This window comes from Morus notabilis, unplaced genomic scaffold (assembly GCF_000414095.1).
Source record: "Morus notabilis unplaced genomic scaffold, ASM41409v2 Scaffold16, whole genome shotgun sequence".
Lineage (NCBI taxonomy): Eukaryota > Viridiplantae > Streptophyta > Magnoliopsida > Rosales > Moraceae > Morus > Morus notabilis.
Genome location: NW_010367452.1, coordinates 299,930 through 326,630, shown reverse-complemented (window position 1 = coordinate 326,630; position 26,701 = coordinate 299,930). Strand labels below are relative to the sequence as shown.

The 26,701-nt window shown below is 39.7% G+C and overlaps 1 long non-coding RNA gene across 3 annotated transcripts; it reads left to right on the top strand.

Annotated features, from left to right (window-relative positions):
- On the top strand, positions 1-26,395 carry LOC21405087. Of its 3 annotated transcripts, none has more exons than XR_002903492.1 (11): positions 1-71; positions 1,128-1,731; positions 1,900-2,210; positions 3,354-3,500; positions 3,601-4,393; positions 10,986-11,116; positions 11,830-12,089; positions 12,579-12,769; positions 12,875-12,922; positions 25,094-25,209; positions 26,016-26,395. It is a non-coding gene; the product is annotated as an uncharacterized LOC21405087 (long non-coding RNA). The 3 variants fall into 3 exon arrangements; XR_002903493.1 differs by having other exon boundaries at positions 1,128-2,210; positions 3,601-3,610; positions 3,786-4,393; XR_002903491.1 differs by having other exon boundaries at positions 1,128-2,210.
- The last annotated feature ends 306 nt before the right edge of the window (positions 26,396-26,701 follow it).

Sequence of the window (26,701 nt, the reverse complement as noted above, 5' to 3'; positions counted from 1 at the left end):
CTCTACCGTAACCAATAACTGTTTTATGTTCCTTCCCTGCGACGCCGACAGTCTCCGACGAGTTTAGAAGCGTAAGCATCGTAACCTTATTTCTCTGATATGAACCTCAAAATCAAAATTTCCTTTTTTTTAATGCGAATTGTTTTTTTGGTTTCTGATTCGTTTTCCTCTTGACCAATTCATCTCCGTGCTTTTGATTCGCTTTTGAGCATTTTCTGTTCGTATTTTGATTAGTGGATTTTGCGGTATTTTTGCTTGAATTCGCTCTGTTGTTTGGTGAAATCATGAATCCTAATAACAGCGATATCTATATAGATGAAATAAAATGTGCTTGAAAAAAAAATGCAATAGGCTTGTTAATTTGTTGTTCATAGGAATAAAAAATAAAAAAACGTATAGAAAAAAAAAGACGGACAGAAAATTTGTTTTTGCATTTGTACGGTTTTGTAAATATACCACTTCTAGATGAATTTGAAACTTATCATTTTGTGGTCAATAAACTTTTCATTTATACGGTTATGAATAATGCTAATGGGCACGACATTTTGAATCCCAAATTGGCTTGTCAGGATGTAATTAGTAAATGATGCTATGCATATATTGCTTGATTAGACATTAGTTTGATTATTATGAGGACTTTCCTTTTTTTTTTTTTTTTAATTCTTTTGAATTGGAAAGATGTAATGGGATGATTTGGTGTGATGTATCTGGTTTTTCTTTTCTTTAATGGTTTTATTTTTATTGTTATTGTTTGTAGTATGTTCATGTTGTTTTCTTCACTGTTTCTGTTTTGTTATTCTAGAGGCCACTTGTCCTCTTTCCTTTGTAACCAATTAGATATTGTCGAGGACATTACTTGGTGTGGTAAACAAGCCGACGGTTTGATGTACTGGACAACAAAAGTTTAAAGGGGTTGATTTGGGTGGAAATTGTTGAAAAAAACTCATGGGTATAATTTTGGGAAATATTTGTGGATGAAGAACATGTTTTTATGTATTACGGATTGATCACATGTGTTATCTCATAAATCTCATTTTCATTTGTTGAGCTTGCTTTGCCTTAAATAGCTCACAGATTGGCTAAATTGAGCGGTTTCTTGAGAGTTGCATTCATTTTTCTCATTATAGAAGATGATGGCTTCACGAGCAATCTTGAGAAGAAAGGCATGCATCTTAAATTCCCTAAAGCAACCATTTTGCTTGATTCGGGGTTCCTCTATTTTTGAGCGCGAGCAACTATCCCGATCTAATGAATTAAAAAGTGCAAACTTGCTTGTAAGCCAACTATAACCATATATTGATAATAGAAGTGATAAAGATGCGACTTCAGCTCTTTGGATTGATCGTTTGGATCTTAGAGTTGTAGAATTTTCAAGCATAACTTGCTTACAGAAAAAACTTTTGAAAATCAAGTTGGAAGGGCAGATTTTGTTTCTTTTCCCAGAGTTGCATGGGCTTTGTAATTTATGCGCTATACTTCGACAACAGTAGCTCGTCAACCTGAATTTGGGAGCGGTGATCAAAGAGATATACAACAGGTCTTTGGAAAGGAAAAGGAACCTTCATGCCATGAATGTGATTAAGCAGTTGAAGGTTTGAGTACAGTTAAAGCAAAAGCAAAGGCTAAGTAGATGCATGAATCTCCAAATTGTGATAAATCTGTAATGACGAGAATTTGGCCCAAGCTTTTGGGGACTGGTATTTCTCTAAAAGTTGTTGCTTCTATAAGCAGGTTTGGGAATTTTCTCCTCATTTTGTTGTTATTGATCTCGTTAGATACATATAATAACCATATCATATTTCAGGGAGGAATGGTTATATTTCAGGGAGGAATGGTTTTCTCCTCATGTTGTTGTTATTGATCTCGTTAGAAGTATATAGTAACCATATCATATTTCAGGGAGGAATGGGTGTGGAAGCTTTGTTATTGGAAGGATGAATTTAAATCAACAATGCAGCACTATTGGTTGGGTACAAAACTCCTTTGTGTTCATGTTAGGATCAGCTCAAGGTTGTTGTTGAAGCTTGTTAGTGGCAAGAGTCTTTCAAGAAGGGAGATGCAACAGCTCAAATGCACCATAGTTGATATTTTCAAACTAGTCCATTAGCTGCTTTTATTATACTTCCATTCACGGAACTCTTGTTGCCAGTAATACTTAAATTCTTCCCAAAGTTGTTGCTGTCAACCTTAGGGACGAGATGAAAGAGCTGGTACGTGTTGACAACCATTAGAAACTTACAAGCTACATCCTATTGCTTTTACTCAATTCTTATCATTTTACTATTAGAGGAGAGTGAAGATTTCAATATTTAAATTATTGGAAACTGAGAACTTCATTAATATATAAACCTGTGCAATAAAGTTTTTTGGATTGATGAGAAATCCATTAGGGGAAAATATGTTTCGATGTTATTGAGTATTTACATGTTGGGCCTTCTCATTGATACTTACTCACACAATTGTCCATTGTCTAACCCACACGTGAGGGGCAGTGTGTAACGACCCGCACTTCCAACTAGTATGATAATGTCTATTTTGGGCCCAATTCCACAGGGTTTTGCACTTGGGCGCCTCATACCATTGGGGCATGGTGTCATTCCTTACAAACTATCACTTATGACCATCCCACGTGATGTGAGATTGCACAACTTACCTTATCTTGGCCCTTTTTTGGTCAAGGGAATGATGGCTATCACAAAGTGTTAGAATACAAAACTGTTGTTGGCCCTCTTCGTAAGAGCTTAAGCTCTCGGGAGAGTTGGTAAATTGACAAAGTTTAACTTTGATCTCATTGCACAAGTTTATCATACATTTGTAATTGATTAATTTATCAAAGAAACAAATTTTTTATTAAAAACAAAGACTCTTATTTTGCTCAAGTTTCGAAAAACGTTTGCCTTCAAGCCATAATATTTGAATATATGCTGCAACCCATACTCTTTTGTTTCTACACTTGTATATCCTTTTGTTTTCGAGTTCAACTCATCCCCTTTTTTGTTGCTAATAGCACGTTCTGTTTATCTAGCGAGAAGATTTTAATGTTTTGGATAAGGAAAAATATGAAATTTGGACTCTTTCAAGGATTCAGGGTTGGAATTGCTATAAAACAGCTCTGACATTTATCAATAATAATGCATAAAAGCTGAATTTAAAAACATAATTAATCATTATTTTAATTCTGGCATATTTAGGAATTCTATCTAGGTAGAAAACAAATAAATATTGGAATCCTAATCTAATTCTGACAATAAAAATAAATCCTAATAGAAATAGAGAGCAAACAAAATAAAATCCTAATTGGATTCAAACTGTCCTACATCAAATTTATATCCTTCAAAATGCATAAACTGTAGGAGGAGTTGAAAAGAAAGCTACATGCAAGAATAAAGTATGCAGAGTTTCTTCAAGATACAGTAATAGAAATGGCGACTGAAATCCAAACCTCACGAAGTGGAGAAGTTAGAAAGACAGCAAAAGATCTTGATGAATTTATGAACAAGGTCGGTTTTAATACTTTTTTTCCCTTTCATAAAGAGAAGGCACTTCTTTTCTTTCATGTTTTGCCATATTAATGCTTGGTTTTATTCTGCTACTTGACAGGTTAGAAACGGTGAGCATGTTTCTAATGATGACATTTTAGGCTTTGCCAAGTTGTTTAGTGATGAACTTACTTTAGATAACATCAGCAGGTTGTATTTTTCTATTATTTAATTTAAATTGTTGGGAGCTTGTTTTGTCTTTGCTGTTGGGACTTTACCTGCCCAAGTGATTTTACATTGTGATAGGCCTCCTTTGCGCTTCACTTATGCCCGTAGGAAGAGAATGGGGAAGATAGGAGAGAAGGAGGGGGGAAATAAGCTGACCACTACTGAAAACAATGAGGGAGCTGTTGAGTTGGCAAGTGACAGTGCTGAAAGTGCTGAGGTCATTAGGGGGGCTGAGCTGGCTGAGATGGACACTGTGATTGGGGGCTGCAGTGTGGGAAAGGCGTGACTGCTTCAGGATTCAAGTTAGTTGGTTAGTTAGGGAATGAGGGAATAAAAGAAGAGGGAGAGCTCTGTGAGTGGTATCGATCATTATCATGATATTTTGTACTCAGTCGAGCTTCTGCTCTAGGGAGTGCAAGGGGCCACTCGAATACCCTCATATCCACTTGTATTTCTTTAATTGCTAATAGAACTTCTAATTTAGTTCCCTCGATCGATCAAATTCCCTTGTTTGCTGTATGTGCGATTTGATTTGAACCAGGTCCTATCACATTGTTGTCTGACAAACTTGCTTTTTTGGTTTTTGCATACAGGCCACGGTTAGTAAATATGTGCAAATGTATGGGTATTAGCGCATATGGAACATATGTGTTTTTGCGTTATATGCTTCGAAAAAGACTGCGATGGTACGAGTTTTTTTCTTTTCCTATTTTTAGTTTACTCTTTGATTGAGCTGATCATCATACTTTTTTTAAAAAAAAAAAAAAAAACAAGAAACGGAGTATATTAATGGTCAAAAACTAAGTACATGATTTGAGGACGAAGTTTCCTCAAGGACCTGACCAAAACTGGAGATAGGCTACAGAAAGGGTGGCCATGTCCTATCTAAATCTGAGGAAATCCGACTGGCTGACTTTTATATCGATATTTCTGCAAAGAAACCCGGTCTTTTACTTTGTCCCATATGCTGAAACTATCTTCCTTGCACTCCTCAGGAGTCCTACAATTTCTCCGTACAATATCAAATAATTCATATTTATTTTATTGGTCCTTTTCTATCCTCATTCAAATTCCATATCTATAAAATTTGCTATGCCATATAAATCTAATTAATTAACGTTGATATGATAATCAAGTAAAAAAAAAAAAATACAAACAAAAAGACTATACCTCTCTTTATATCTCTCTTTTATAAGGGATGTTGTTTCTAGTCTATCTCTTTCTATTTCTATATATGGAAAGTTAAAAAAATTGTTGATGGTCAAATTTCGTCAACAAAAACTGGCCGTGTTACCTCTTGGTATCCCTTGGGATTACCGGCCGTGTGCGTAGTGAACGTATGAGGATTTGTTAAATATATGTGCTTGTGTGTTAACTAAATCATGCATAGACAAACAACACAAGGAATTTTATAGTGGTTCACTCTATAAAATGAGAGCTACATCCACTGTGATTTTGTATTTCTTTTGAGAAGATAACAATCTACAACAATTGCTCTCATTAAATCTCTTTTCTCTTTTTTGGAATCTCCGAACCCCTTCCTTACTGGGGGTCTTCCTCCTTTTATACTGGGCTTCTTTCGCTTAGGGGGTTTCCTTCATAGGTGAAAGCACTCAAGTGCTCTTCCTTGATAGGCCCAGACGTAGCCCACTAATCAGCACTGTTCACTCAGCCAATTAGTCTCCTATTACGGCTCTGTGTTTCTCCGTAATACTTTTCTGTCCCCTGTGGGGCGGTTCGAGAGCTTGCAATTAATGCCTGCAGACGTCTTCCACTTTTGCACGCAACCCGTCACGTCCTCTAAAAAAAGTTCCCCTCGTCGTCAGCGTTGCTTAGCCCAATCGCCCTCTTTGGCGGTCCTTTCTGCGGTCGAGGGATCTTCGTGCCTTAATCTCGAAGGCACGATCAGTCGACGCCAGAAGGAATCGTCGCCCTAATTTGGACTTCGTGCTTTGGGTTTTCCAGCGGAATAGGAGGGAGCCATAGACGTCGAGGGTTGTTGCTTGGCGGATAGTAGTCAAGGCCACGTGTCGCATTATCGTTCGTCCATGTGTCCGTCACATTTTCCCACACAACAAAAATCGTCATATAATAATCCAGAAATTGAAATAGAAAAGAAAAAGGGGATGTTTGCAATATATGTGTGTGTGTATATATATATCAAAACAAATATATACATATGTATGTGCATGTATATATGTATTTGTAAGTTGATCGTTTGTAAAGACAGTGTACAAATCAATCCATTATCAAGTTTTTGTTTGATGACATGTCTATCACTTCAACATGCTTTGTTCAGTCACGCTGGATTGGATTCCGTGCAATGTTGTTTATTTATCGTCGCAGCACAATCTCATTTGTCCATGCCACTTGACCCTTAGATCCTCTAGGATAATTGTTGGCCACAATAATTTGTTGATACCAAGAGCCATTGCCTAAAATTCAGCCTTTGCCGTAGATCTTTTGCCACAATTGTCTGTTTCTTTCTTCTCCGTATTGCAAGTTTCCTCCAGGAATAGTGCAATAAACTGATCTGGACCTTCTATCTGTGATAGACCCTACCTAATCAGCATTGGTATTGGCCTAACTAGCCTTCAATACCAAACCCTTCTCAACTTCTCCACTTTCACCAAGGTTATGGTAGGTTACATGGGAGTATCAACTAGTATGCTTCCAAGCATCCTAGTTTATTTGAGAAGATCAAGCACATACTTTTTTTTGTGACACAAAAATGCCTTTAGCCGAATGTGTTACCTCAATCCGCAAGAATACTTTACAAGTTGCTTAATTCCAAATTCAGAGGCTAATTTCTTCTTGAGGAAGTTCCTTTCATCTAGATTATCACCTGTCACAATTATATTATCCATTACACAATCAAGGCAGTAGCTCTCCTACGTTCGACTGGAATTCTTAGGGTGTTTTCTAGCTTCCTTTTGGCACCATCTAGAAAAATATTGAATACTTTTAGATTTCCCACTTTGAATAACATATTACATCATATATGTGTGTGTGTGTGTGTTCTCATATTTTTTCCCAATACATTGCTGGCTGCTCTCAGGATTCGAGCATGGGACTTAAATCCCCAATCCACCCCACCCGTATCAACTGGTCTAGCATCAGTTGACAATACATCAAATATATACACTGTAGATCAGTGATTATGATAACTATAAAAGGTCAAGAATCGTAGGTAATTTAGGAAACTAGTCTTAACTAGCTGTATACAAATGAATGCAGATTATTTTCACAAAAATAGAGTAAACTAGGAAACACAAATTAGTCCGACTTCCAACAAGGAACAAGGATTTTCCAATTGCTTTTAAAGAAAATGAAAGGCAAGATTGGAAGTTCAGCTCTCAAGAAAGGAAAATAGGACTTAACAGAAAGCAAGTCTCTTGTATCTAGAATCCAATCCCTTCTATCCTAAACCCCTTTTTTTAGGTTAACCCTCTCCAAAAAAGAAATTAACTCTTAAACCTCCCCAAACTCACTGTCGGTTAGATTCTTGCGAACTTAAAATCCCAAGTCCAATCGTCTTGCCCGTTGATTAGCAACCAAAGTAAAGTTCAAAATTGGCTGAAAATGAGAGACGGAAGTCTATATAATGTCAGTAACATTGCACTCAATAACATTTCCTCACACCAAACATCCTCCCAAAATTTGACGGTCTCCCTCATACCCTCCTTTTGCTTTACTTGGAAAAAACCTCTTGCAGCGGACTGGCCACTTTCCTACAGGCATCTAAAACTGACTCTAGTGGCTTCCCTGAAGTCCCATTTATTTGAATTTAACCCATATGTCCCTACAATCACTTTGTAGTTTGTACTATAATGATTCTTTCTCAAATAGGAATCTCCATAGCCATTTTCTGAAAAGAGCATTTTCTAATATTACCAATCACCAAACTCCTCGACTTCTTTTGGTCTACACACGTACTCCTAAGCCACAAGGTGAGTGGTGTTGTCCTCTGAGTATCCCTTCCAAGAAAGGTCCCTCATTAGCTTTTCTATCTCCCTTACCACTCCAATTGGAAATTTTAAAATGGACATATAATAAACCAACAAAGACGACAGAACAAACTGGATGAGAGCTATCCTCCCTGCTTTCAATAAGAAAGCTTTCTTCCACCCATTTGACCTTTTCATGACTTTGGATAGCACTGACTCCTAAAAATCTAACAGCAGTGGGTTTCCTCCTACTCACAACCTCAAATATTTGACTGGCCAGACACTTGTTGCATAACCATCAACCAATAACGCCTGGCAATGTGGACAACCTATTTTCATCCAAATTTTAATAAAAATAAGGCTTTTATCCAAATTTATCTTCAAATCGGGAATTAAACAAAAAAAAAAAAAGAATTTAGAATAGAAGTTAAAAGTTGATACTCTCCTCCTCCAGTGAGCTAAAAGATAAAGTTTTGTTCACATACTACAACCAACTGGTTTGGATGTTGGATCTCCTGATTTTGTGCTTTGAAGAGAATGTTACACCTCCCTTTCATTGAAAATCTTCCACTCTACGTGGTTATAGGCTTTTTCAAATAATTTTGATAGTTCCCTCTATCTAATCTTGCTGTTATAGTGGGTCTTTTCTGTTTAATCTCTGGTTTAAAGGTTAATTTGGATAGAAATTTTGGGCATGAACTTGGAGGAAGATAGGTTGCCTAGTTTGGCGGAAGTTGTTTGCTGTGCAGTAAGTTCTTGGCTAGTTAAATATTTGGGTTTACCACTCGGTTGGAATCTCTTGTAGCAGAACTTTTGGTAGCCATTGTTGTCTAGAACTGTGGAGAGATTGGACAGTTGGAAAAAACCTTATTTGTCAAAAGGGGGTGGCGCACTCATGCAATCTGTTCTATCCTTGTTGCCGTTTTATTATTTGTCCATTTTCAGCCAGTTGGACTAGCAGGGAAGATTGAAAGACGTATGAGGGATTTCTTGTGGAAAGGTTACTGCAAGGACAATGCCACCCATCTGATAAGCCTTTACTCAGGCAAGTGTACATTAGGAAGAATAAGAGGAGTCAAGAAAGGGTAGGGTGATTGTATAGGCTTGTGAGTACTTGAGTTGTTACAAAGCTTAATAAGAAAGATTGTTTCGGTAGCTTGTTAAGAAAGATTGTTAGTAGCTTGTTAAGAAAGGTTGTTAGTTAGCTTGTTAAGAAAGATTGTCAATTAGAGCAGTAGGAGGGAATAAAAGGGGGAGGAGGGGAACTAAAAAAGGAGGGAAGATTTCAGGCCCTGTTCACTTCACTGATTTGAGTTTTACTACAGTAAAAGGCTCTCAGAATCAGTCACATATAACTTTTTTATTACAGTTAAAAGCTTTCACATAAAGTCACATCTTAACTCTAATTATAAACTCGAATCAGCGAACTAAATGGGCCATCAATGATTGTTCAAGGGAAAATCTTGGAGACATTTCCAAGTAGGGGAGGCTACGGACCCTCGAAGTTCCGTAATTCGTTTGTAACACTCAGCAATTGTCAATATAGTTTCATTCAATTTCTTCTCTATTCAATTCTGTTCTTACCTATTGTTAGAGAATCTGTCAAGGCTCTATCATTATCTTGGGAGCAGGTGTGTAGACCAAAGAAGTTTAGGGGATTTGGAAATTGGTAATATTAGAAGAAATGATACACGCGTAGCAAAATGGTCGTGGATTGAAAAGAGAATCTTTATGCCATAAAGTCATTGAAGGGAAGTACGGATTTGACCAAACAAGTGGGATTCTAGGCCAGCCTCTAGAGTCACTTTCAGATGCCCTTGAAATCGATTCAGTCTGTTTTAGAAAGGTATTTGCAGCATGTTAAATGGAAAGTGGGTTCGGATGAGTTTATTATTAGACTTCGAGAGGATGTCTGGTGTAGTGAAATCAATTATGGCATTGCCATTGAGTTTGAAATTTCTGGCATCATATCGATTATCTCCTCTCCATAATAAGCAAGCTCTAGATTTTGTTTCGACTTCTAATTCACGAGAAAGTGAGTCTCGATCTTGGGATTTTAAGTTTTCTAGGAACTTTATTGAAAGGGAATTTAGGGAGACTTCATAGTTAGTAACTATTTTGGATTGGTTTCATCTGAGTGGCGGGATCCAAGATAGTAGGATTTGGGCTCTAGATACAAATGGGTTGTTTGTTGTTACTTCTTATTTTTCACTCGACAGCCGAATCTTTTGGCTTGCGTTTTTTTTTTTTAAATTTATTTAACTACATGATTTGGAAAACCAGCGTTCATTCTAAATTTCCAAATTTTTGTTGGCCCCTAATTCTTAGTAAATTGAACACTCAGTACATTTTAAGTATGGAGGAGGTAGAATCTTATAGCCAACTGTTCTTACATTGCTCCTTTTGTCATCAAGTCTGGTCGTTGCTGTTGGCGGAGTTTGGCTCTCATGGGTAACGCCTAGGAATTGTTTGGAGTTGCTTGAATTTTCCCTCCTCTTAGCCTTAGTCTTAGGGGAAAATTTTGTGGAAGGTTTGCTATGTCTGTAGTTTTTTGGGGGCATTTGGTTAGAATGTGTTTTGTGGGATGAAGCAAGGTATTGGGTCTCTACCTAGGTATATAGAGATAAAAAGTTTGGCAGGCTAGTCTTTTTAGATTCGGTTAGGAGCTGGGCACATTTTTGTAGCCCTTTTTACTAGTTCTTTGTCAGATTTTTGTCTCTGCGAGGAAAGCTCTTCCTCCTATTGTACGTTCATCTTTTCTTCAATAAAATTTCTTCGTTTCTTTTCACACCACCAAAAAAAAAAAAAAAGGTAACCAAGTTGAAAAGCTTATGTAACTTTATTTATCACGGTAAGCCTTTCAGAACAATCTTTGAAGGCTAGACATACGCACCCAAAAAAAAAAAAAAAAAAAAAAAAAAAAAAAAGAAGTAGAAATAAAAACAATAAAAATAAAAACAACAACAAAAACCAAGACAAAACTTCATATTGAAATCTAATGAGATTGTAAGGCTTTATTGTGAAATCTTTTATTGTACTGTTTTCAGCATCAATAAAATTTGTTTTGTATTTAAAAAAGTAAGCCTTTCATGCTTTAAGAATTGAATTGCCTGCATGCTGAAAAGTGATGATATTTGAAGATTTGTTTTTTCGCTTTGTTATTTTGTGCATTCAAGTGATGAGGAAAAGAGGTTAATATCAGTAGTTTTTTATAATTTTCCAAAAAGTCCTCGAATTTATTATTATTATTATTATTATTATTGTTGTTGTTGTTGTTGTTGTTGTTATTAATATTATTATTTTTAGAAAATTGCATGGTTTTATTTGACAGGATCAAGGATGATGATAAGATGATTCAAGCTGAGGGAATAGAGTCCCTTTCAGAAAAAGAGCTTATCTTAGCCTGTCGAGAACGGGGTATACTTCGATCATGTTCAGTGGAGGAAATGCGGGAAGAGGTTGGTGCGTAATCTACATTTTTGTTTATCTTGTTCATTGACTGAAGATAGACCGACCCATCTCTTTAAATTAAAACATTCTGCATGGGATTCCTCACTCATGACTTGGAACTTTTTGCTTTCGTAGTAATTTCACATGATCTTTAATGAGGTTAGCTTTTACTTACCAGTCACTATCTGGGATATCAACAAGCCATTCAAGCTTGATTGGCTGTAACCTTTCTTGAAACGCAGAAACGTAAGCTTATATCCGTATGAAGTGATCTAGAAGAACGAGAACTGTTGCTATTTTTATGCTGTTACACGAGTTTATTTGTTTTGACTAGATTGGCAAACTCCCAAGTTCCGACATTGTATGATTTATTTCACATAAAGATCATCAACGACTGGATTATTCAACAGGCTTTTCTTTAATGCACAATTTATGATGCTACTTGCTAAAATATTGAGATGAATTTCTTTTTAAAATGATTTCCTCCACAAGCAAATGAGTTTCTCATTCTTAAGTGGGGGGTGTGTGTGTGTCTGTGAATATGGTTATTTTTATTTTATTTAATAATTTAATTATTTTTTCTAATGGGTGGGGTGGGGGCATAATTGGTAAAGGAAAAGATTCATCTTGTTCAGGCATGTAATATTTCTTTTTTTTCAGTTGCATGATTGGTTGGATTTATATCTTATTCGCTCCCTATCATCATCCCTCTTGATACTTTCTAGGTATTCTTTGGCCATATCTGTTTCCCAATGTTTCTGGACATTGAGCTGTATGCAAAAATTTTCCTATATCTGGTAACCTCTGCAGAGCTTTCTTGGTGCATGGCAAGGTGAAGCCAGAGGTAGCCTTGCAAGCTACACTCTCCTCTCTCCCCGATGAGGTTGTGGATAATGTTGGGGTGACTGCTTTGCCATCTGAAGACCCCGTTGCAGAATGCAGGAGAAAGTTGGAGTTTTTAGAAATGCAGGAAGAGCTGATCAAGGTTGGCTGTTTATGCGTTCGCATTTTATTTTTTATTTAATTATTTTTTGTCACGCTAACATCTTTGTGGGAATTTGAGAATTAGTACAACATATTACAGTTTTTGTTAAGCCGACTGGATCTGGGTGGTAGGTCGTTGGTCTTTTAGAGCCCCACCCTCTCTCTCTCTCTCTCTCAATTTTTGCTTTATACATTGATAGGTTATTATAAGATTTCTGTTAAGAAGTTTTACTTGAAAATAGATCTTATGCTTTGCATTATCTCATATAGTCGATACAACTTAATTTTGATTTCTATAGGAAATGTTCATGAGAGTTTATAAAGCACAATGATAATTTCTGACTGCAAAGGAGTGTTACTGGAATGAGTTTGCTAACGTTTGAGAAGTCTATAATCTAAAACTTTATTTGCGTGTTTTCTTCTTATTTCTTAGTGTTCCTACTTTGGTGAGCGGCTCTAAATGATAATATTTTTTTTTCCTTCTTTAAAGGAGGAGGAAGAGAAAGAGGAAAAAGAGCAGGCCAAGTTGAAGCAATCTTTTAGTAAAAAACTGGATGTGGCTTTGGAGAGATGACTATTACAACCAGAGAAGCACAGGAACAGACAAGAGCAAAAACATTAGACAAGAAAGTACAGCTTTGCGAGCTCAGTCGTGCATTGACTGTTTTGGCTTCAGCATCTGTAAGGAATTAAAAGTGGTTATCTATTTTTAAGTTGGCAAAGCCTTTTCTTCTTCTATGTCAGAGTATTTTCTAATCTCTTATTTTCTTTGTCTACTACTTTCAGTCAGTCAGCCTAGAGCATGAGAAGTTCTTGAGACTCATTTGAAAGGAGGTATAGTAATTTCTTAGCCTAGAGAATATTAGAGATTAAATGCTTGCCCTTCTATAACCAAACAAGAAAGAAAAAGAAAAAATGAAAGGAAAAAAAGGTAGTTCCATGGGATCCCAACAAATTGAGTTGGTTGAAAAATCCTTGCTCTCTAGAAGATCTATCAGATTTTGCAATTGCTATATTTTTACTGTATTCTAAAAAAAGAAAGGAAATTTTTCATCTGTTGCCATAATCATTTTCAGATAGAGCTATATGACGATTTCGTGGGGAAGGAGGGTGATAAGCCCTTACTCAGGCAGGTGCATGTTAGGAGGAATAAACAGGTTTAGGAGAGTAGGTTTAGGAAGGGGGGTCTGGTTTGGGAAAAGGCCGTCTAGCTTGCTGTGGAAGTGTTAGTATTAGTTAGTAGCTTACTGAGAAAGTTTGTTAGAGGAAAAGTGTATAAAAGGGGGGCAAGGGGGATAGTATGGGGGATCGAGAACTTAACAGGAAAACTTGTACAAATCTTGGATAGATTCCAAGTAAGGGGAGGAAGCATACTCTCGAAGTTCTGCCGATTGGAGTGTACATTCCAACAATCAATAAAGTCTACCGTGATTCTTTTCTTCTTTCTTTCAATTCTTTTCTTGATTTTGTTCCAAACGACAGTCTTTATCAATTTGGTATCAGAGCATCGTTTTTGGGTGATTATGGCGGCTAGGAAAACGGAGGAGAGATTTGAGGCGGTGGAGAAGGAGATTCAACAAGTCAAAGCTTCAGTGGAGAAAAGAATCGGTGAATTTAGGGCTGAGATGAATCAGAATTTTGCCAATGTCCGTCAGAATCTTGCCGATTTCCGTCAGAATTTTGCCAATGAGGAAATTTTTTTGATGAATGGGTCATATGGTCGGTAGCTCCCGAGTCAATAATCCAGGAGCTGGTAAAGGCTATATCTGAGACATTTAATCCAATGGAGAAGGGAAGTTTACCTGAATACGCCAGTGAACAAGTACCTGATGGTTTTTCAAGATTGCCAATAAGTGATCTCACCCTCTCAATTTCTTCTTGGCTAAGATTTCCCATCTCTTGTGATGTCCCTTCATGCGGCTGCACTGCTACAATCTGGGCTCGTCCATTGTTCCTCGGTTGCTCTCCTTTTTGTCCCCACTCGCGGCTTGGTGGTTTTCCATGCAATTTTTAACACCGCTCACAAGTATGACGTGCCTTCTTGCAGTAGGTACACCATAGAGTGTCTTTGTAGTCACGGTTTTGGGTCTTTGGCTGGCTGATCCCCCCATTCTCGACCGCCGGCACTTTTTCTGCATTTGTGGCTGTCTTATTACTGTTGCTAGCAACTAAAGTCAAACTGTCAGTCCCCTTTGGTTCAAGCATCAATTCTCTTCTACTTTCTTCTCCTCGGATGAGTGCCACCACTTCATTGAAACATGGAACTTCCTGTTTGCCAAGAATTTGAATTCTAACTAAATCAAATTCTGGATTGAGTCCAACAAGGAAATCATAAACTCTATCTTGTTCAATAAACTCCTTCAAAATTGCTGCATCATCGGGATACTTGGTCTTAATCACCCTATAATGATCAAGTTCTTGCCACAAAACCTTCATTTGATTGGCATATTTAGTGACAGTCCTATCTCCTTGTTTTGCAGCGATCGTCTTAACTTTGACTTCGTAGACTTTGGGTAGCATCCTTTGCCTTGGAGTACGTTTCTTGAATTGCATCCCATACATCCTTGGCAGTGGCCAAGAACATACAGGTATCGCTAATCTCCGGATTCATGGAGTTCCGTAGCCATGCCATGATCATCGAATCCTCCTCATCCCACGCTCCAAATCGTGGATCTTCCGGTTTTGGCCCGGTCCCTAAGATGTGGCTGATTTTTCCTTTCCCTTTCAGCACAGTCCGGACAAGTTGGGACCATTTAAGATAGTTTTTTCCATTCAGCCTATATGCGGCATGAATTTTCTGCAATTCCCTGGCTTGAGGCCTAACGATTTCTGCATCCTCCGACTGTATCGTAGCTGTTGTTTCTGCCACCTCCGACATCCTCAATCAAACCAAGCAGTCCCAAGGCAATTAAGGCCGGTTGAGTCAAGTAAAATATCAGCGATGAAGGCTGATACAATTCAGGTGCTCTCTTACAAAAGCTTCTTGGCAGCAGTGGCGGTAGGGCAGGAAATAGGGGCAGTTCCGTACAAATATGTACAGTTCCGTACAGTTACGTACAATTTCGTAGTTTTAGAAAACTCCTCGGCAACAGGACAGAAAAAGAAAAGAGAACCCTGCGATGAAGGCTAGGGTTTCCGTTCCCAGAAAAAGAGCCTAAGGCTGATACCATGTGGAAATTTGAGAGGAAAAATTGAAGGAATTATATATTACATGACAATTACAACCGATTTATATATAGGAGCCCTAGCCTATAGAAACGGCAATCACATCCCATAATATGTGGGATATCACACTAAAAAAGGAAACTAACCAAATCAACCTAATTCCAGGAAAACTAACTATTATATTCAAACTTTCCTAATTTAGTCTATACACGTGTAAAACACATTCTTCCACATCAGGTAACCAATTTGGCTTCATGCCAGGCAGATCAACCACGTAAGCCATTTTTCTTCTTAGGATGCTGATGGAAAGGTACAGAGAAGCCAAGACGGACCTACATATGGTCTTTATAGATTTAGGAAAGGCATATGATAAGGTGCCGATGGAAGTTTTATGGTGGGTGCTAGAAAAGAGAGGAGTGCATGTGAGGTATATCAAGGTAATTAAGGACATGTACGATGGGGTGGTTACGAGTGTGAGAACTACTGGAGGCTACACGACAACGTTCCCCATTCGGATCGGCCTTCATCAAGGATCTGCTCTTATTCCTTATCTTTTCACCATCGTGATGGATGAACTGACGAGAAATTCAAGATAGAGTTCCTTGGTGTATGCTTTTTGCGGACGATATAGTTTTAGTTAATGAAGATAGGAAGGAGTTAACCGTAAGTTAGAACTGTGAAGACAGACTCTCGAGACGAAGGGATTTAAGTTAAATATGATGAAAACTGAATACATGCATTGTAGGTTTAGTAACTCAAGTGATCAGAGTGATGAAATTTCTTTAGATGGTGTGGAGATTGAGGCTTCTAGGAAGTTCAGGTACCTTGGGTCTATAGTGCAGTACGAAGGAGATATAGAAGAGGATATTCAATATAGGATTACACCCAAGCCTAGGCGGAACATATATGAACGGATGTATTCTAGAGGAGCTCGTAACGTTTTCGGTTGGGGAAAGGATGTGAGTGCGTGAGGAAGGTTGCTGAGGTGGCTATAGACGGTTAGGCTAATCTAGGGAATAGTGCCTAGGGAGCAGGGAGGTTACAACGGCCTCAGGAGTTTTAAGGGAGAGGATTGTGTGAGAGTGAGCACATGGAGAGAAAAACTAATGCTTATTGTTTTTATTTACTGGCCGAGCAGAGCTCGTGGTTTCCAGTGACAATTAATGAATTGGATCCTTTGGTTGAGGTTCCTTCAGTAGTCTAGCTGTGGTGTTGTTCTGTTGCAGGTACTCGGTGTCTCAAAAGTTTTGGTATCAGAGCCCCTACGATCTGGGAGAGTAGAGAATGACGAAGGGCGGAACTCGTGGTGATCGCGTGGAGGAATTAGAGAAGAAGTTGGACGAATTGACAGAGAAGCTAATAGGGTTAGACCGATTGGAGGAGTGTCTCAAGGGCTTTACCTCAGCTGGTGACTAATCTCGTCAAGGAGAGCTTCGAGAGTTTCAATCGCGAATTGCCAGCATCTTCGTCGAAGGAACGAGGAAAGGAGGCGGTCTCCGCTCCTGCAGCAGAAGCGGATGAGGCCACCACGGGAGCAGGACAGAGTGAACCTTGGGATTTGGCGTCCACCGGCGTTCCTCCTGCAAGACGGCCACACTACACGGTACGGACAGATGGACTGCGACCTCGAGGGGCAGCACCTGAAGTAGAGCCGCCGACAGCCTGGGCAAGAGGCCGATATAACCCAGAAAGAAGGTGCGGTCCAGAGCGCTAGGAGGTTAGGGGTGACCGAAGGCGGTTTGGAGAGGAGTTTCCGCCATGGGCTGGAGGCGAACCCCCTAACCCGTTTCCTCATCGACAGAGGACTGGAGGGAGTCCACCTCGTGTGGATCTACCGCCCTTTGATGGCGAGGGGTGGCTGGTCTAGGAGAGACGGGTGGAGCGGTACTTTCGGGTCCATATGATCCGACTTGATGTTCGCGTCCAAGTGATTGTGGATTTCCTCGTCGAGAAGGCTTGGGAATACTATGAGTAGGTCATGGAGGAAGAGCCGGGCATGGATTGGGAAGAGTTGAAGTTCTCCTTCGGGCAGCGTTTTGGGCCTAGAGAATTTAGATCAGTTCAAGAACAATTGGTGGGCCTAAGACAAAGGGGCTCCGTGGCGGAATACGGAGAACAGTTTTAGGAGTTGTCGGCTCGAATTCGAGGAATGGACCGGGCTACCACCCTGGGAATTTTTTTGAATGGACTGAGCCAGGAATTGCAAGATGATGTCCAGATGTGGCAACCAAGGAGTGTACATGAGGCTATTCAATTGGGATTACAGCTGGAACACAAGTTGAAGGCTCAAGGAACACGTGGAAGGGTAGGCCACGTATCACCCTTCCATTCCCCTCACCAAACGACAAACCGTTTGGTTTCCAATAGGTGGGGATTAGCTACCATGAGCAACCAGCGTCCCTTATTTGGGTAGACCCAAAAGCCTGCTGAAGGGGGACAAAGAGAGGTTGGCGGTGGTCCGAGCGCGGCTCAGCTGGAACGATAACGGCGGAAGGACAACCGGGAGTGTTTCTGATGTGGAGAGCCGTGGGTTGGCGGTCACCGATGCAAGACAGGAACCCTCAAACTACTAGAGACCGCGACAGAAGAAGACGACGAACCAGAAAAAAGAGCGACGCCGACAGAGGAAGGCCGCGGCAGTACAGACTCAGAAGAGGAGGAAGGATTGCTGTTCCTCCAACCGGATCTGAGGTTGCAGGCTTTGGTGGGAATTAATGGGGGAGAGACCCTCAAATTGTACGGCCAGATACAGCAAAAACAGGTAACCATCTTAATCGATAGTGGGGCCAATTCTTCGTTTATCAGTTGGACCAAAGTTAAGGAGTTGGGGTTATCGATGTTTTCGATTTCGGAATACACCGTCAAGGTTGGAGATGGTTATTGCGTGACTATTGATAACGTATGCCGAGGAATGCGTCTGGAAGTGTCTGGTTTAGCGTTTGAGTTGGATTTATACCCGTTTGAGATACCGGGAGTAGATGTGGTTTTGGGGGTTGGATGGCTTAGGACATTGGGAACTTTTAGGGCGAATGTCCGGCCGATGTGGTTAGAGTTCGAGTTGGAAGGGAAGGCACACCGGTTGATTGGGGTGTCGGCGCTATCCACAGAACCTATATCGGTTATCGCCATGGCCAAAATGGCCAAGAGGGGAGAGGAGTGTTATGTGGTGCAGTGGCAGAATACTTTCCCAACCAATACCGGGAATGATGGGGCACATAAGACTTATGTGGAGGAGTTGGAGAAAGAGTATGAAACGGTGTTCTCGGGGAAGCTGGGACTACCACCGTCCAGGATAGGGGATCATGCTATTGTGCTACAATCCGATGCAAAACCCCCAAATATCCGGCCCTACCGTTACCCTCATGTGCAGAAGAATGAGATAGAGCGTTTAATTGTAGACATGACCGTGGCGGGTATTATCCGACCCAGCCATAGCCCCTACTCAAGCCCGGTGATATTGGTTCGCGAGAAGGATGGGAGGTGGTGCTTCTGTGTGGATTACCGAGAGTTGAACAAATTGATGGTGCCTGACAAGTTCCCTATTCCTGTAATCGAGGAGTTGTTGGACGAGCTACACGGGACATCCTATTTTTCGAAGCTTGATTTAAAGAGTGGTTACCACCAAATACGCATGAGGCGGGAGGATGTGGAGAAGACGGCATTCCGGATGCACAAGGGACACTATGAGTTCCTCGTCATGCCCTTTGGGCTTACGAACGCTCTGGCTACCTTCCAAGCAATGATGACCGGGTTATTCAAACCCCTATTCTGGAAGTTTGTTTTGTTTTCCTAGATGACATACTAGTATACAACTGCAGTTCACAGGAGCATTTTAACCATGCACCGTGTTGGGATTGTTGAAGGAAGGGAGTTTTGTGCTCAATTTAAAAAAGTGTTTGTTTTTCCGGGATTCTGTGGAATATTTGGGACACCGCATCTCACAGGAGGGCGTGGCGGCAGATCCGGAAAAGATACGGGGTATGGTTGAGTGGCCATTCCCAACCACAGTAAAAGGGTTGCGAGGCTTTCTGGGTTTGACAGGGTACTACCGCCGTTTCGTTAAAAATTATGGCACCATTGTGCGGCCTTTGATAGAATTGTTGAAAAAAAGGGAGTTCACTTGGTCTGAGGGGGCGCAACGGGCATTCCAGGAACTCAAACGGCGGATGACGGAGACTCCGGTCCTTGCCTTACCCGATTTTAATCACACATTTGAGGTTGAGACAGATGCATCAGGGGTAGGGATAGGGGCAGTCTTATTACAGCAGGGGTGACTGGTGGCTTATTTTAGCAAGGGGCTGTCGCCTAGAACAATGGCCAAGTCAGTTTACGAGAGAGAACTTATGGCTTTGGTTTTGGCCATCCATAAATGGAGAGCCTACCTTCTCGGCAGGAAGTTTGTTGTGCGTACCGATCAAAAGTCACTTTGTTTTCTGTTGGAACAACGAATCAGTACCCCGGCACAACAAAAGTAGTTGGTGAAGTTGATGGGGTTTGAGTTTGACATCCACTACCGAGTAGGAAGAGAGAATACAGTGGCGGATGCATTGTCTCGCCGGGGCGGCTGGCCACAAGGAGGGGAGCTGTTGGCTATCTCGGGTCCTCAATTTCTTGACACGGCAACCGTGGAGCGAGAGGTAGCCGCGGACGTCACTCTTCGCACCCTCAAGTATCAATTGAGCCGCGGAGAGGCACAAGGAAGTCATTATACAGTGGAGAATGGGTTGTTGTTGCATCGAGGACGGATAGTGATTCCAGCGGGGTCCCATCTCAAACAGCAAATGTTGGAAGAATTCCACTCAACCCCAACGGGGGGACACGCGGGGACGCTACGGACGTACAAGCGAATTAGCGCTAATGTGTATTGGCCGGGTATAGCTAGGGATGTGCAACGCTTTGTGGCTGAGTGTGGGGTTTGTCAACAGAACAAGGTGGAGTCTACGAGTCCGGCGGGGTTGCTACAACCATTACCCATTCCAGAGGCAGTGTGGGAGGATATCTCGATGGATTTCATTGAGGCTCTGCCTAAATCCAATGGTCATGAGGTCATTTTCGTGGTGGTAGACCGCTTGACCAAATTCGCGCATTTCATTGCTCTCAAGTGGCCGTTTACTGTGAAGGTGGTGGCTGAGGTGTTTTGTCGAGAGGTGGTGCGCCTTCACAGCATACCTCGGAGTATAGTGAGTGATCGGGATAAGGTGTTCACTAGCCTTTTTTGGAGAGAGTTGTTTCGCCTCCAACACACCACCTTACGTATGAGTTCGCCATACAACCTTCAAACGGATGGGCAGACAGAAGTTCTCAATCGTTGTTTGGAGGCGTACTTAAGGTGTTTCACAAGTGGCCAGCCTAAGCACTGGAGTAGGTGGTTGTGCTGGGCGGAATATTGGTACAACAACAAATTTCCACGGTGCTACTCGCTTGACACCTTTTCAAGCCCTATATGGCCGGGCTCCCCCGACTTTGATACGCTACACAGGGGGCAAAACCGCAGTAGGTTCTGTGGATATGCAACTCACTGAACAAGATAAGCAGCTCAAACAGTTACGTTGCAACTTGAGTGTGCACAAGAACGAATGAAGCGCTATGCGGATCAAAGGCGGGTGGAGCGAGAGTTTCAGGTTGGGGAGCTCGCTTGGTTGAAACTGCAACCTTACTGACAGGGAACCGTGGCCAGGCGTGGCAACAACAAATTGGCACCAAAATATCACGGCCATTTTGAAGTGATCGGCAAGGTAGGTCCAGTGGCATACCGGCTGCGGCTGCCAGAGGGTTCCAAGGTACATCCAGTTTTCCATGTGTCTATGCTTAAAAAGGTGGTCGGTAGGCGTGCAGTTTCACAGGAACTGGTGGTTGTCGACACGGCGGCAGACACTCCAGAACCGCTGTTTCCAGAGAGCGTGCTGCAGGGTCGCCTGAAGAAGCAAGGAGGGCAGCACATTAAGGAGGTGTTGGTCAAATGGCAGGGACGAGACATCGAGGACGCCACTTAGGAGGTATTGGAAGAGCTGCAAGTCCGCTTCCCTATCTTCGACCTTGAGGACAAGGTCCTTTTTGAGGAGGGGAGTATTGTTACACCCGAGCCTAGGCGGAACAGATATGAATGGATGTATTCTAGAGGAGCTCGTAACGTTTTCGGTTGGGGAAGGGATGTGAGTGCGTGAGGAAGGTTGCTGAGGTGGCTATAGACGGTTAGGCTAGTCTAGGGAATAGTGCCTAGGGAGCAGGGAGGTCACAACGGCCTCAGGAGTTTTAAGGGAGAGGATTGTGTGAGAGTGAGCACGTGGAGAGAAAAACTAATGCTTATTGTTTTGATTTATTGGCCGAGCAGAGCTCGTGGTTTCCAGTGACGATTAATGAATTGGATCCTTTGGTTGAGGTTCCTTCAGTGGTCTAGCTGTGGTGTTGTTTTGTGGTGCTTGTGTGTGTTGATTTTGTATTGTAGGTACTCGGTGTCTCAACAGATTAATGCAGGGTAAGTTAAGTGGAAGAATGCTATAAGAGTTTTATGTGATGACAAGATCTCTATTAAGTTGAAAGGAATGTTCTATAGGACTGTAATTCGCCCAGTTATGTTATATGGTAGTGAATGTTGGGCCATTAAGAGACTAACATATATCTAGGATGAGTGTGGCAGAAATGTGTATGTTAAGATGGATGAGTGGCTTTACGAGAATGGATCACATAAGGAATGAAGTTATTCGTAGTAAAGTAGGTGTAGCAATGTTGAAAGATTATGATAATTTGTAATTAGTTATTATTGTCTTTGCTGTATTTTCTGTTTTTAGGAAATAAGTTAAATCTGATCATATCAGATTTGATTAGGGCCTACAAATAAGGTTCCCAAATTCATGGGAATCAGTTTAATTTCTTTCCTTTTTTACTGTTGTAACAATCAGCATGATTTGTTGATTCTAGCTTATTAATAGGCAGTGGCTGGACACGGTTAAAGGTAGAAAAGAAGAGAATAAAACTTCTTAGTCGTAGTAAAGTAGGTGTAGCAATGTTGAAAGATTATGATAATTTGTAATTAGTTATTATTGCCTTTGCTGTATTTTCTGTTTTTAGGAAAGAAGTTAAATCTGATAATATCAGATTTGATTAGGGCCTACAAATAAGGTTCCCAAATTCATGGGAATCAGTTTGATTTTTTTCCTTTTTTACTGCTGTAACAATCAGCATGATTTGCTGATTCTAGCGTATTAATAGCCGATCAGTCAATTTATGACTTGTGATCGACAGCAATAAGGAGTCAGAGTTTGTTGAGACGCTGGATTCGCCGTTCTCTTGAGCGGAAGAGATGGTCGTGGTGGATGCAACCGAAGTTGTAGAGGAGGCCATTCCATACTTGACCTTTAGGATTTGAGAGAGATGGAAGAGGAATATCGGAGACTTGAAGGATTATAGATGATAATGGAGATTAGACTACCCTCTTTGATACCATATAGAAATTAGAGAGTGAGAGAAACTGAACGAGAGAGAAGTTTTGAGAAAAAAGAGAATTTTCTTATTCTGATTTAACCATGTACATCCTACGATTATTATAGGCTAGAACCAGCAATCATGCTGATCAGTATAACAGCAAAATAAGGAAAGTAATCCCACAAGTTTAGGAAACTTATTCTATACTCTAATCAAATCTGATATGATCAGATTTGTTTCTATTTCCTAATAACAGAAAGATATAATTACAATAATCAGAAAGAAGCAATTACAGTAATTGATTATAATCGTAATCTTTCAACAGGCTCTAGTAGTGAGAAACCCTGTATTGCTGCACAAGAATTTTCCACTGCGCCTCCATGGCCAGCCTTGGAAATAAGTACTTTGGATGTCGAGACCTTAGGACAGCGCACCTTAATGCCATCAAATGATTCACAAGGAAATAGATGTTGGAAACAATTCCGGAACAAAGCCTCAAGGAACTTCATGTCTACTCAAGGAGACCAAATTTCTAGAAAAGGGTGACTCCACTTTGTAGCAATGTCATGAATCCGATCCGAGGATAGATTAGAATTCAGTCTGAGTCATTTAAGACTCGGAACGGATCCTCCTTGTTCCACGTCACAGTTTGAGTCATTTAGTAATCTTGATATTCCTATTTCTTGTCGAAAGGGTGTGAGATCGTGTACTAAGCATCCAATGTACGTGAGGCTTTTAGACGTTTGTGAATGGAAGCTAGAAGTCCTTATATGGACTGAAGCAATCTCCTAGAATCTGGTTCGAGAAGTTTACTCAATCTGTTAAACGACAAGGCTACCTTCAAGGACAAACAGACAACACCATGTTCCTGAAGTTTTCAACTGAAAGAAAGTTGTAGTTTTTATAGTCTAAATGCATGACATCATTCTCGCAGGGAATGACTTGACCGAGATGGAAAGTTTTAAGGAATGTCTAGCTACTGAGTTTGGCATCAAAGATCTTAAATAAAATAAATTTTCTTGGAATGGATGTAGCATGGTCCAAGAAAGGAACTGTTTATCTCTCAGTGAAAATACGTACTAGATCTTTTTGACAGAGATAGGAATGAGTGGCTATAGGCCCTCAGATACTCTTATGGATCCCAATGTGAAGCTTGGGGAAAAGGGAGAGGAATAGCTGTGAATACTGATAGATACTTGAGACTAGAAGGCGAGTTAGTCTATCTATCACACACTTGACCAAATATTTCTTTTGCAGTTAGCGTGGTGAGTCAGTTTATGCATGCTCCATATGAAGTCGTCCATAAGATTCTACAATACGTAAAGAATACACCTTGTAATGGTTTCTTCTTTAAGAAGAATGACTGATGGGTTTGCCTTTTTTTTTAGAAAAAAAAAGGGAAGAATGAACAATAGAGCATTAAAGTTTATATTGATGCTGGTTGGGCCAGATCTATAGATTTAAGGTCCACCTCATGATACTACACACTTGGTTAGGGTAATCTGGTTACTTGGAGAAGCCAAAAACAGAGCGTTATAGCTCGAAGCAGTGCTAAAGTTGAGTTTATAGCAATCACGCATGGAATATGTTAATGTGGTTAAATTGAGTCTTCGGAGCCAAAGAAACCTGTAGAACAACCCATGAAAATGTACTGTCACAACAAAGGAGCAATCAGCATTTTGCCCTTTTTGCCTATTTTACCTACACAAATGAGGACAAATAAATAAGAGGGAAAAATTAAAAATCAGAAAAATAAAATAAAAATAGAATAAGCTAAGATAAATTAACATAAAAATAAAATGAAACCTCAAGAATGCTCATCCAAATACCAATTTGAACTAGGCTCATGGGTTCAAACTGTATGAACCCACGAAATGAACGCCCCTTTAATTTTTGTTTTTTAATAAATTAGAGTTTTATAATTTTGATATTAGGATTAGATAAAGTGATACGATTTCCTTTTGTTTCAATTTTCAATTTTCTTCTTTACAGGGATGACGAGATTCTCGATTGAGATACGATATCTTTTTCTTTTTTTTTTCCCACAAAATGAACGACCCTTCAGTTTTTGTTTCTTAATAAATTCGAGTTTTATAATTTGGATATTAGGATTAGATAAAGTGATGAGATTTTTTTTGTTTCAATTTTCAATTTTCTGCTTTACATGGTTGACGAGATTCTCAATTGAGATATGATATCTTCCTTTTTTTTTTTTTTTTTTTTTTGAAACTAGATTATCTTTTGGCATAATTCACCATTTTGCATTGGAAGTTCTCATATAATATCCTTTTATGCTTCAAACTCTAGTCATGACATGGCAATAATTTTATGGTGATTATAAGACAACTGCTTACTTCTGTTATCGTTTTCTAAAGATGGGAATAACTGATGAGAATAAAGTTGAATTATTATTTCTAGGGACTATGATGGGAAGGTGACTCCTGAGGAGGTTGAGTCTGCCGCCATGTATCTTAACGATACATTGGGGAAAGAGGGCCTACAGGAACTTATTAGCAGCCTTTCCAAGGATAGAGGTCAGTACGTTCTTTCCGCTGAACACCATACCCAATTTTCTATTATAAACAAAAAGCATATCGATACGTTATATATAGTTTGGAAGTACATCAATCGACGGACCTGTTTGAGATACCACCCTCCTATTAGATCATCTTCAATGCAAATGCTAATGTCAATTGTATATTTACCATTAAAAAGTGTGATATGGTATGTTATTTTCATTTTTGCTCTAATTCATAATGCTATTTGAGATGTTAAATCTATTTTTTTTCTATAATTATTAAACTTTGAAAGTTGTAAAAGTAAACTTTTATATTTAAAATAATTAGAAAATGCAAAAATTGCATTGATTACAAGAAAAAGTAGACATTTCAACCAATAAAAATCAAATGCCGAATTTCTCATATGCTATGCTTGGTGGAAAATTTGTCACAAACTATAGCATATAAGAAATTTGGCACAATAAATAGCATTGCATTATAGTGTTTTTTGCACTCAAATGTTAAATTTACAATTGGCACATCAATTATAGCATTGCATTCCCTTGTCAATTTTGAGAGCATGTTTGATGCCATATAGTTGACAAAAAAAAAAAGAAAAAAAAAGACCAATAATGGTTTAAAGGACGCCTTCACAATTCGATTGATTTGTTGTAATAATTTGGTGAATGATCCTGCTTGAAGTTCTTTGTTACTGGATGAGGAAGTAATTTTTACTTGCTTTATAAGTTGCTTTGTGCAATAAAAATATCTCATAGTGATCTTTGCTTCTAGTTTTAATCTTTGACATTGTTCGAGCGTTAACACTAAACGTGTCCCAACAGATGGAAAAATCCTAGTGGAAGATATTGTTAGATTGGGCAGTTACAACAGAAGATGCTGATGCAATGGAAGCAAAATAATTGTTGCAGTTCAAGTTGATGGCTCTGCAGGGCATCTCTTTTATTTCATTAAGGTGCTGGTCTAGTGCCATTCATTTCTTACACTTCTACCCTTCGGACATTTCTTTCATGTTTCCACCTTGGACAAATCCAAAAAGATAGTACTGAAGAAACATTGGGACTCTGTAGCAGTAACTTATAGGGATGATCTCTTAATTATCGACATGAATGGTACCTAAGCAAGAGTTAATTTTATTTAATTTTGCTTTTCCTTTAACGCTTTGTGATCAAGTACGACATATGTTAATAATTTGCTTGGAAAAAGATGGTGTATCAATGACTTGAAACGTGCATCTTTAATGTTAAGGTTATTATCACCGGTGCTACTTGAGTTTTAGGGTCATTTTTAGTTTGTTTCTTGAACTTTAAAAACTCACATTTTCTTTTTTGATAAGTTAAAAACTCGCTTTTCCTCTTGAATTTTAAATTGTTTCCACTTAACCCTTTTATATTCTAATTTTTGTTAAAAACAGTTAAATCAACCCTTGAAGATATAAGTAGGGGTTTAAGGGGTCTGAAAACTCTCTCACATATATTCTTGTTGTATCCATTTTGAGAAATAGTGAAAA